The following is a 13,154-nucleotide window of genomic DNA, read 5'->3' on the forward strand; positions in this document are numbered from 1 at the left end:
ACAAAATTATTTGAGATGAACAAAAATGAAAACACAGCATGCCAAAATTTATAGGATGCAGTAAGAGTGCTCAGAGGAAAATTCATACCTGTAAATGCCTACATTTTAAAAGGAGAAAGATTTCAAATCAATAACTTTACAACTTCAGAAACCAGAAAAAGAAGAGCAAACAAAATCCAAAGCTAGCAGAAGGCAAGAGGTAATAAAGATTAGAGCATAAATAAATGAAATAGAGAATAGAAAAATAATAGAAGAAATCAATGAAACCAAAAGTTTATTCTTTGAAAATATCAATCAAATTGAAAAAGTTTGAGCTATATTGACCAATAAAAAAGGATAGAAGACTCAAATAAGTAAAATCAGCAATAAAAATGAAGACATTACAAATAACTTTACAGAAATAAAAAGTATTATGGGAGAATAATATGAACAATTGTATGACAACAAATCAGATTACCTAGGTGAAATGAACAAATTCCTAGAAACACCAGAACTAACTCAAGAAGAAATAGAAAATCTGAATAGATCTTTAGTAAGTACAGATAAAAAATCAGTAATCAAAAAACCTCCCAAAAAGGAAAAGCCCAGGTCCAAAGAGCTTCACTGGTAAATTCTACCAAACATTTAAAGAAGAATTAATACCAATACTTCTCAAACTATTTCAAAAAATGGATGAGGTGGTAACACTTTATAACTCAATCTAGAAAGGCAGCATTATTATCCTGATACCAAAGCCAGATGAAGACAATACAGAAAACCACAAATCAACATCCCTTATAAACATAGATGTAAGCATCCCCAACAGAATATTAATCAACTAAATCATGCAGCATTTTAAAAGGATTATACATTGTGGCCAAGTGGGATTTATTTTAGTCTAAGTTCAACATCAATCAATGTAATGCACCACATTAATAGAATAAATGGGAAAAACCTACATGATTATATCCACAGATGCAGAGAAAACATTTGGCAAAAATGAAACACCCTTTCATGATAAAAACACTCAACAAATTAGGAACGGAGGGACCTTCTTCACCATAATAAGGAACATAAAAATCCCACATAAAATATCACACTTAATGGTGAAAGACTGACAGCTTTCCCCCTAATGTCAGGAACAAGACAAGGATGTCTGCTCTTATCACTTCTATTCAACATCATATCTGAAGTTCTAGCCAGGGCAATCAGGCAAGAAATAAAGGCATTAAGATTAGAAAGGAAGACGATGAATTATCTCTATTCACAGATGACATAATTTTCTATACAGAAAACCCTAAAGAATCCACAAAACAACCATTAGAGGTAATAATCAAGTTCAACGAAGACCGATGAACTTCAACAGATTACAGTTATACAAAGTATCAAGACCATTCAGTGGGGAAAAATAGTCTTTTCTATAAATTGTGCTAGGACAAGATATTCACATGAAAAAAGATAAAGATGAACACCTACCTCACACCGTACATAAAAATTAACTCAAAAATGAATCATAGACCCAAAAGTAAGAGCTAAAACCATAAAACTCTTAGAAGAAAATATAGAGATAAAATGTAATGAATTTGGATTAGGTAATGGCTTCTTAAATATGACACCGAGAAGCATAAGAAATAAAAAATAGATAGTAAGACTCCATCAAAATTAAAAACTTTTGTGCCTCAAAGGACACTCTCAGGAAAGTGAAAAGACAGAAGAACAGAACAGAACAGAAGAAAATATCTGCATATAATGTACTTAATATGGATCTAATATCAAAAGTTATAAAGAACTCTTACAATTCAACAAAAAAAAATTTTAAAGGACAAAAAACATGAATAGGCATTTCTTCAAAGAAGATATACAAATGAGCAGTATGCACTTAAACAGATACTCAACACCATTAGTCATCAGAAAATTCAAATCAAAACCACAATGAGATACTAATTCACACTCACCAGGACAGCTATAATTTATTTAAAATGAAAATAACAAGTGTCAGGAGGATGTAGAGAAATTAGAACCCTCATGTATCTCTGGTGGGACTGTAAAATGGGACATTCATTTTGGAACAGAGTTTGACAGTTCCTCAAAAGTTAAACATACAGTTATCAGATGGCCCAGCAATTGCCTTCCTAGTTATATCTGAGGGAAATGAAAATATATGTTACCATAAAAACTTGCACACGAATGTTTATAGTAGTATTATTCATAATAGCCAAAAAGTGGAAACAATCCAAATGCCCATCAACTGATGAATGGATAGACAAAACATAGTGTGCCTATACAATAGGATATTATTTGGTAATGAAAAGGAATGGGTACGGACACATGCTACCACATGAATGAGTCTTGAGTCATTATATTAACTGAAAGAAGCTAGACTAAAACAGCCAAATATTATGTGATTCCATTTATATGAAACGGCAGAATAAACAAATCAATAAAATACAATGCAAATTAGTGTGTCCAGGAGCCAGCAGGAGCAATGAATAACTGGTAATGAGTCTGGGTTTCCTTTGGGGTGATAAAAATCCTCTAGAATTTGACAGTGGTGATGGTTACACAACTTTATGAATATACTAAATTCTACTGAGTTGTACACTTTAAAAATAGTTTAAATGATGAATTTTATGTTATGTAAATTTCATCCCAATTTTTTATAAAAAACATGCAAAATATGTCCTTTGACCAAAATGAAATTAAATTAGAAACCAATAACAGACAGATATCTAGAAAATCCTCAAATGTTGAAAGCTAAATAACACAATTTGATATAACCATGAAACAAAATATAAATCAAAAGTGCAATTAGAAATTGTTATGAATTGAATTAAGATGAAAACACAACATAACAGAAATTTGTAGGATACAGCCAGAGAAATGCTTATAGGAAATTTTATAGCACTAAAATATCAATATTAGAAAAGAATATATTAAATCAATGACATCAGCTTCCACCTTAAGAACCTAGAAAAAGAAAAGCAAATTCAACCCAAAGTAAGACAAATAAGGAAAATAACATGGATGAGAATAAAAATAAGTGAAATAGAAACCAGAAACACAAAATAAAAAGAAATGAAAACAAAAGTAAGTATTTTTAGAACATAAATGAAATTGATAAATCTCTAGTTTGAGTGATGAGGAAAAAAGACAGAAGACATATCGTAACTATCATGTATGGGGGAGGTGACGTAAATATATACCCTACAGATACTACAAGGATAATAAATAAATATTATTTTAAAAATTCCGTCCATTTCTTATTTAAAACTCTCAGAAAACTAGCAATAAACGAGAATTCTTCAATCTGATGAAGGGCACATATAAAAAATTTAGAGATAATATCATACATAATGATGAAGCAATGAATGCTTTTTCCCTAAGATCAGGAACAAGGCAAGGACATCCTCTCTCATTACTTCCTTCAGTATTTTACTGGAGGTTCCAGACTCCTAGACAAAACAAGAAAGCAAGGAAAAGGAATTAAAGGTATCGAGATTGGAAAGGAAGAAGTAAAATGTCTCGATTCGCATACATACTTTATTTGCATACTTCCACTGCGTTTAGGATCTCAGGCTGTCTGAGTTTAGCTATCATCTTTATTCTGTACGCTGGGATTTGGAATGGAGTGGAAGCTCTTAAACCCCAGTGGCATCCTGTAGACAAACTGCAGTGGCGAGGCACATGTAATCCTTATTCATGATCACTGCTGAGGCCAGATATCATCTTAGAAGAAGATCTTTGTCTTCAGATAAAACCCAGCTCAACAACTGGCTAATGAGCTTGAACTGGGAAAATCAGAGGTCGGAGAGAAATGGGTAACAGGAAAGGGATTGGAATGGCAAGAGCCAGAAAGAAGGGAGACTCTTGGACAGGTGAAGCAGTGGCAGCTGAACAGGCATGACATGCTGAGAGGACACATTGGAAGGGACCTGAGCAGTGGGATAGGGCCAGCCTGGACCCCAGCTCCGGCTCTTCCCATGGAGCTATTTGATCTTAGGCAAGTGACTTTAACCTTTTCTTCTTGTCTGTGAAATAGGAATAAGCACACAATGTACGTCGCCTGGCTGGCTCCCTCTTGTCATCCAGGTCTTCTCTCAAATGGCACTTCCTCAAAGAGTCCTTCCCTCATCCCCTATCTGGGGGAACCAACCCTCCCCCCACCTCCCAGGTCGTCTCCATCACATCGACCCAGTTCATTTTCTGCATAGTATTAACATAATCTGAAATTAATTTGTTCATTTATTTGTTTACTATCTGGGGTAGATCCTTGAGATCAGTTAGTATTACTTAAACAAGCAAATTGTTAGCTCTGGCAATAAGGTTGTTTTAAGGATGAAAAGAAATCATATGTGCAAAGCATTCAGCACAGCACCTGGGCCATAGTAAGCAATTGTTAGTGGTGATGGTTACACAGCTTTGTGAATATACTAAATTTTACTGAGTTGTACACTTTAAAAATGGTTTAAATGATGAATTTTATGTAATGTAAATTTTACCCCAATTTAAAAAAAGCATGCAAAGTATGTCCTTTGACCAAAATGAAATTAAATTAGAAACCAATAACAGAGAGACGTCTAGAAAATCCTCAAATGTTTATAGCCATTAACTTTATTCTCATCACCATGATCATGATTATTTATTATTACATTGTAAGTGCTCATTGAGATTTCAGTTGAATTGAAGTGCTGAGCATTAGGCCAGAGATGACATAGACTAGTCCTGAGTGACCTGATATGCTGGGCTGTGCTCCGATGACATGGGCAGAGAGAAGCCCCTGACCAGAGCAGGCCACTAGGAAGGGTCAAACCAGAAAGAAGCGCTGACCCTGGACAACCAGACCACAGTTCCCAGCTGGCAGCTCGGCTAGCAGGACTCACTCTTGGGACCCACCTCTGCAGTCCCTTTCCAATTCCCTCTTCATTGCCCTGCAGGAGGGCTCACCACCCCACCTCACCAGAATGATGCATGTCATGCCTGTGCTATACACGGAACTCTTCTTTGCAAACTTCCTTCATTTTCTTCCTTTCATCAATGAACCCTAGCTATGGTGGTCCTCCCATCTAGTTCCAAAGCATGCTATTGAGGAACCCCAGTGGTGGGTAAATGGGAAAAGCTGCCTATGGAAATGTCCCCTTGACATTTATGATAATGTAAATCCTGCTTGTAGGAACTTATCCATCTTTCTTCAGAAAGATGAACAAGTTCTTAAAGAAAAAACTGTTCCAAGCAACATTTGACTCATTTTCTATGGGAACATGAGAAGGAGATGTAACAAAGAAAAGATGAGCTCCTGATGGATGGCAGAGCACAGTGGTGATAAGGGCAGGTCTGGAACCAGTCTACCTGGTATGTGTCACAGCTCTGCCACTTACTAGCTAAAAGACGTGGGCAAGTTTCGGGACCTCTTTGAGCCATTCATGGGGTTGCCATGAGGAAGTAAATGAGTTGTAAAATGAGTCAGTAGAGTCTGGTGCATAGTAAGCATTTGATAAATGTCAGTCAAAGAACAAAGCAAAGCAAAAACAAAGGAAAAACGGCAGCAAAAGAGACATAGCTGGAAACAGACACACAGATATAGGGAAAATGCCAAGAGTCATCAGCTAGGAAATGAGCCCAGCAGAGGAAGTCAGCCTATGTGTTAGGAAGGTGTGAGCAGCAGCTGGGACCTCCAGCCCACAGAGCACCCAGTGTACTCCTGAGAGACCCATTATCCACAAGAGGTCTGTTATGAAATGAGGATATGCTCTCTATGGGAAGAACCCTAGGGATTCAGGTAAGGTTTGGGCTCCCCAAAGTCACTTTGATGAGACTTGAGATATCTTAGCAAACACTGAACTCTGCACTCACAGTTGCTGTAAAACAGCAGCACTTGCCCACCTTAGGGAACAGACGGTCCAGATAGGGGTTATTGGTAGTAAATAATGGCAGAGCACTCACTTTGTTCTTCACATTGGCCCCTAACAACCACACTGGTCCCTTTGCTAACCTGGCCTGCAGGGCACCATAGCCTCTGGCCATCACTTAGGTTGTGGCTATTCATTGTCTGCTGCTGACAACCACCCACAACCTCTGCGCCACAGAGGTTTCCTCCTTCAACCTAAAAGCAGAAGGATGCCGCAGAACCCTCATGTATTTAATCAATGTTCTCCTTGAATACAAGAACCAGAAAGGCATTTAACCAGCCAAGAAGGGAAATGTATTGCAAAGTCATGGAACCAAAGGCAAGAAGTCTAGCAGCCATAGGGCTTGGAACCTGGACCTGTAGAGCTTCCAGAAGCCAGGGAAGCTAGCTACTCTCAGAACTCCCATTTCCCCCACGCTTTTTCCAGGGATGTGTGTCTCTCATTTCTCCTGCCTGAAAATCTGTTCATTCTCCTTTTGTTCTACAGATGAGCTTTCTTTTGCATAACCATTTACATGGCACTAATTATAGCCCCAAATGGTCGCCTTGACTCCCTCAATTACATATCCTAAAATCCCAGGAGATAGTTGTATTATTCCTACGTGGATCAGATTTCCAACCATGGAACAGAAAGCTGTGGCCATGATAGAGGAATCCTGTAGTACAACAATGACTTCAGGGACCCGACCTGTGTCTTGTGTTGGGTGTGTGTGGTAGGGATTGGGGAGGTTCTCAGAGAAAGGGGTCTGGATTTTGCAGGCTCCTAGACATGTCTTCTTTCACCTGAGAGGCTGTCTCTGATAGGTCAGGTGTAAGGATGGGCAAAGAACAGATCTTAGATTTTGTGTGTGTGTGTGTGTGTGTGTGTGTGTGTGTGTAAGAGAGAGAGAGAGAGAAAGAGAGAGTGATGTTATCATTAAGTCCTCTGCCATATTTTTTCATAGTAAATTGGCTTCAAAGCTAAAACTCAGAACATAAAATCCTAGGATAATTTATCGTTATCACCACATCATCTAGTATAATGACATACTATAAACTACGCATATTTAAAGTGCACAATTAAATAAATTTTGACATTTGTATACACCTATGAAACTGTCACCATAATCAAGATAGTGAACACATCCATCATCCCTAAAAGTTTTCTTGTGTCACTTGGTAATCCATGTTTGTTGCCCCTCCCCTGCCTAAACAACTACTTGCCTACTTGCTGTCACAATTCATTTGCATTTTCTGGAGTTTTAGATAAATGGAACCATACAGTGGGTATTTTTTGTCTGGCTTCTTTTATGCAGCATAATTATTTTAAGGTTAATCCTTGTTTCTGCATGTATTAATAGTTCATTCTTGCTAAGTTGAATTCCATTGTATGTGTGCTTTCTTAAACATTTTTTAAACGAGTTCAAAAGTTCACAGTGATAGAATAAAAGTTCACACGACTTGCCCACAAAGGTATGTGGCAGGATAGGAGGGCTGTCCAGAAAGTATCCAGCCATTGTTAGTTTGTTAATAAAAAGAACATTACATGGCTGGATACTTTCTGGGGAGCCATTGTGGATCTTAGCAAAATATGAAATGAACACTTCGCTCAAGTTGCTACAAGTCAGCAGAACTGCTTATGTTGTGTTTGTGCAAATGATTAGCAAAGAATATAAGTTGAGACGATTTCTAAGTGGTGTCCCATAACTACATTCTTAATACTCAGTAGGAGACAGCCCCCAGTGGCTCTGAGGGCCCAGAGGGTGGGAGAGAAGCAGCAGAGAGGAACAGTAAGAGCATAGATCTTTGAGTTCTGGTGTAGCTGTGTGACTGGGGCAAGTCACTTCCCGTCTCTGAGCCTGTTTCCTTATTTATAAAATGGGGAAACTGGACAGTGGTATCTCAGTCTTGGCATTCATAGAACCTCGGCATGTGAGCTGTCTTCCCCTAGCAATGCTGGATCTGAGGCGCATCCGACCCACTGTCAAAATGAGCAACTCTTCCCTTTCTCCACCTCACAGGGAACCCAAACTGTCTAGTAGGGGATGACATTTTTCCAGTTAGTGTCCAACCACAAGAGCCTTTTTCTTAAAGAAACAAAACAAAACAAAACAAAACAAAAAACCTTTTCTGCCAATTTCTATTTATCTGGCAGGCTGCTCCTGACTTAGTGCCAGTCCTCGGAGAGAAAGAGAGAAGAGCCCTCTACTGGCGGGTCTCAGGCTGACGCCGCCTCTGCCCGCCGCTCTGGCTGTTTCTGCAGCCTGCGCTGCCCTGGGGCCAGCTTCCTGTTAACTCTGGTTCCTCTGAGGTACCCCCGCGTTCTCCCCTGCTACATTGGTGGAAGTTCAGCCCCCAGATTCTCCTGAAATTTGGCAGAGAAGCAAGAACCAGGGCGTCGAAAGGAGAGGAATACCAGGAAGCGGGCTGGCGTGGAGCCGGAGGAACGGCGGCCGGCTGGAGCAAGTTTGAGCACTGTCACGGCAAGGCTGGAGGGAGCTATGAGCCCTGGCACCTTCTTCCCCTCACACATGCCTAAGCGCCACCTTGTCATACTCAGCATATAGAGCATCGCTAGTCCACTCAGCATCCACCGCTCGATCTCATTTGATCTTTACGGCAGCCTTAGGAAGTGCGCAAGGCCGGTTATTATGCCAGCCTCCACCCAGTTCACAGAGAGGGCAACTGATGTTCCCAGGGATTCAATGATTTCCCCAAAAGCAGATAATCAGGCAGCTCAACCCCAGGCTTTTCAGGCTCCAAGCCCTAGGGTCTACACTCCAGGGACATTTATTGAGTACTTTCCAAGTGTAAGGTCCTTGAAGGAATCAAAGATTGTTAAGACATGGCCTCTTCTTTTACAGGCCTTTCTCTGCCGTAAAGACGGCAACTGCTTCAGTAGAAAGCAGGGGGTGAACTCCCTGTAAAAGGCACCAATGAGGCCCTGTAGGCAGCAGAAGAGGAGAGCCAGGAAAAATCCCAGCTGCAGAGAGCAAGGAAAACTGCTTTTCCTTTGGTGTGTGCCGTTTCAGCTGCAGAGCAGCCACACCGCCAAGCAAGCCTTCATGGACACTGAGGAAGAGAGGGAACCTAGGTTTCTCTTCTCGTTTTGCAAAGTGATCAGGAGGTATAGAAAAAGGAAATAAGCGAAAGTATTTAGAGGGGGGAAATGCCCCGGGGCTTTCATCTAAAGAACTTCTGTTTACACTAATTTGCTTTTTTTCTTGACTTTTAAAAATCGTTGAATGCATGCCAGCTGAAAAGTCATGGGGTGGGGAGAGAGACAGAGAGAGAGAGAGAGAGAGAGAGACTGACGGACTGACTTTTTGGTTTGCTACTCACGAAAGGGTTAACTTTGATTATATCTGCAGTGGAAATAAGTTAATTGAATGTGAATGGAAGTTACTTTTTACTTTGCACTGTTCTCTAGTGTTTGAAATTTGTCCATGAGCATGTGTTACTGTTATAATAAAAAAAGAGCTTTTATAATAGAAGAGAAATCCCTTCCTTCCTCTCCATCCCACTTGTTTTGGGACAGGCTCATTCTCTTTCACCTCTAATCATAACACCTTTATAACAACTTCTAACAAGAGTGACTATTTACAGAGTGTTCACTAGATGGGAGGCAGCTCACCAAGTTCTCTAAATGTGATCTTTCTTATTCCTCACCACAACCCTAAGGGTAGGAACTACCACCCCTTTTATACAGATGAGGAAATTGAGCCTTAGAGAGATTAAGCAACTTGCTCAAGGTCACAAAGTTAATAAGCGGTGGAGCCAAGACTGGAATCCAGGCAGAACTTGCAATGGTCTAAATGGGATCACTGCCACTATTTTCTGCTGCCAGTAAACATCTTGGACCGGATCTAATCATATCTCACCTTTGCTTAAAATCTGCAGAGCACCCTCCCCACTCCCACCATTGCCTAAGTCCAGTTATCAACACATCCATCCATCTAAATCAACAAACAATAGCAAGCCCTAACATTTGCTTCAAAGCAATTTTACATGTGATCTCTCAAAAACTCTGTGATGTAGGCAGGTGAGAAAACAGTTCTAAGTAATTTCAATGTCTTGTAAAGTGGTAAAACAGCAAATGTTTATTGCTGGGCCCAAATCCAGGCCTTAACTGTTTTGTCAGACACATGCCTTGAAGTTCCTTCCTTGCTCTTCCAGTGTGGCTGAACTTCCTACCATGTTTTAAGAAGGTTCTTTCATCCCTCTCTGATTTTGCAACTGCTGTTTCTCCTGCCAGGTGTGCCCTTGACCCTGCCTGGTGAAGCCATACAAATCCTTCATGACTTAGCCCAAGGGTCCCATCTCTTTTTGGGTTCCCTTAACAACCTGTTAATAATCACCTTTACAGCACTGACCACATTAGATTACAGGCATTTGCTAGCCTGACTCTCTTTCCTAGTAGACTGTACCCTCCTCTGGCACAGACAGTATGAGCTGTGACCATGGCCTGAGCAGAAAGTTGGGATGGACCAGCGATGGAGAATGGAGAAGAACAAGAAGCAATGGATGAAGAAAGACATGAGTGATGGCAAAGATGCGCTTCTAGTGCTTCCAGGATTTATGCAACACTGAACCAATACTTACCAAGAATTAGGCTTAGTGGTAGAGGCAGAAATAAATGGTAAAGAGGACAAAAATACTTGTGTGTGTGAGAGAGGGTGTGTGTGTGTGTGTGTGTGTGTGTGTGTGTGTGTGCATATAAGTGTCTATAGATATATAGCATGTTTTACATATATACATATAGAATTTATGTACATACATATATAGTATATATAGTGTTCTTTGTACATATATAGTGTACATATATGTTATATGTACATAGCATATAAATACATGCATGTGTACATATAATAGCATATAGACATATATAGTTTGTGTGTATAGTGTGTGCACAGGTGTATATAGTGTATGTACATATATATCATGTACACGTGCACATATACATGGTGTGTGTACATATATATGTGTGCACACATTGCGTGTGTGCATAGTAGAATGCAATGCAGTAGGAAATTTACAGAGTACATTAGGAGATGGTAGAAAGGACATTCATCACACACAGTATAGATATTTTTTAACAAAAAGAAAAGCTCCTTGAGTCTTACCTCCCTGTTGTGGCAAAAGAGGAGCCACTGAAGGGAGAAGAAACATCTGGAGAATTAGGAAGGAAAGGAGTTTAGAGAAACCCCGCTACAGTCAAGCGAGAACCACATTCTAAGATGAGGCTGCTTAGTAAAAACAAATACCTCCAAAAACCAAAAAAAAGAAAAAGTCAAAGAGATAAAAAGCTACTGGGAAATAAAGCTCACTGTATTTGATAATTAGGATGTTAGATAGTGGGGAATCCAAAGGAAAAGTTTCAGGAAGGGATGGGAGTGGGATGATTCAGAGGTAAGGAAGTGGAATCAGACAAACACAGACTTCTGTCTCTTTCCAAAACTTTTGCCTTGAAAGGATAATGGGCGAAGCAGCTTATGACGGAATCAAGATCAAAAACTAGGCTTTATTTGGTTCCCTGTAAGAGATGAGAGCTCAAGCACATTTGTGGACAAAAAGTTACAGCCCTGAACTGCAGTCCAGCAATCACATCAGGAAGCATCTGTCACAGCAAGCACGAGTATGGCCGGACCCCCAACCCATCTAGCACTTTGTGTCTAGTAACTCAAAAATCCCTTGCAACAGCTCTGTGAGGGAGGTTCTATGATTCTCCACTCTTTACGGATGAGGAAGCTAAAGCACATAGAGGTTAAGTAACTTGTCCAAAGTCACTCAGCTAGTAAGTCCCAGGACCCAAGTCTCCACTCAGATAATCTGGCTGCAGCTGTGGTGCTCTCAGCACAGGTGCAATGAGAGATGTAGAAAATACAGTCCTTGGCCTGCCTCCTGCTTTCCCGGGTCCTGCTTAGACTGGTCTAGGGCTACCTTCCTTGCCTTTCTCCCCTGCCCAGGGAGAGGTTTTGAATCCAGGGACATCCACGCCAAGTAGTAGGCAAGGGAAACGCTGTGTTTTAGGGCCAGTGGCCCCTAAACAACAGAAAGAGGCTGTTGGTGTCGCAGTGTTGCATCTCTCTGGCGGTTATGAAAGTTATCACAAACACTATCAGAAGAGAGGTAGAATATGTGCTACAAGACCTAACTTTTGAGACAACTGGCTCCAATTCTTAGTATTTTGTAATCTATGTGGCTACCAATCCTCCTGCCATAACATAGGATAATGATGGTGATGATGATAATGATAACTATCCTACATCCCTTAGGCTGTTGTTGTAAGCAGCAAGTGAAACAATGTGTGACGGTGCAGGCAAATAGGAACTATTTATTATTATTATTATTAAACAGGCTCTCAAACTCTCTACAAAATTGCTCACCCTTTCCACTCCCCTAGTTCAACTTCCAAGCCATTAAAAACTTAAAAGGCATCAATTTTGAGAAAGTATTTCTAAATTCTAATATTTTGCATGTATGCAACTTGCCCCAAATCTAAAATTCCCTAATGTGGTGAGTCAACATGACACATTTTTCCAGTTTTCTGAGAGTGAGCTGTGATAACCTGTCAACACCTGAGATCACAGTGCCTGCAGCTGCTCACACTAATGGCTGCACCACATAGTCCACACCTGTCTACGTAGCCTTCCTTCTGCAGGTGCCTTGCGTATCTTGAGGATAGTACGCTCCCTCCAGTGTAGCCTTTTCCCCTCATCTCTCATTTCCCCTTTTCATGGCTTTCACTTTTATAAATCAATGTCATCCTTAAGTCCTGCTGTGGACAGAGCATGAGGTAACTTCAGTCCAGAAACTGAGGGAACACACACATTAGAGGGAACTTCAGTAAATGGGTCCAGTGGCCAGGCATTCCAGCTGCATTCTGCCAAACATCTGGAAGGCCTAAAGACATTTCTCAGAGTCCCATTTGGCAGACTGTGGAGACCAGGTCTTTGGATGGATTTGTCACCTTTAAACAGGACAGTTTGGTTCCTATGTAATGAGCCAAGGATTACATGCAAACCTGCCATTCTTTACGGTTTTCTGTCTAAATTATTTTGATTTTTAACTTTACACTATATAAACTACATTTCAAAAACAAAATGAAAACAATTAGGCAGCAGCCAGATGGGGTGCATGATGGGTGACAGATATGTGGTCAGTAACATGGACATTTAGGGTCACAAGCAATCTGCAAGAACATCTGGGACACCACCTCCTTTTATAGATGAGGATCCAGAAATTCAGGGCCAAATTTCACCTTTCTTTTCTTTTTTTTCTTTCTTTCTTT

This window comes from Propithecus coquereli, unplaced genomic scaffold (genome assembly GCF_000956105.1).
Source record: "Propithecus coquereli isolate 6110/MARCELLA unplaced genomic scaffold, Pcoq_1.0 Scaffold63, whole genome shotgun sequence".
In the NCBI taxonomy this organism is placed as follows: domain Eukaryota; kingdom Metazoa; phylum Chordata; class Mammalia; order Primates; family Indriidae; genus Propithecus; species Propithecus coquereli.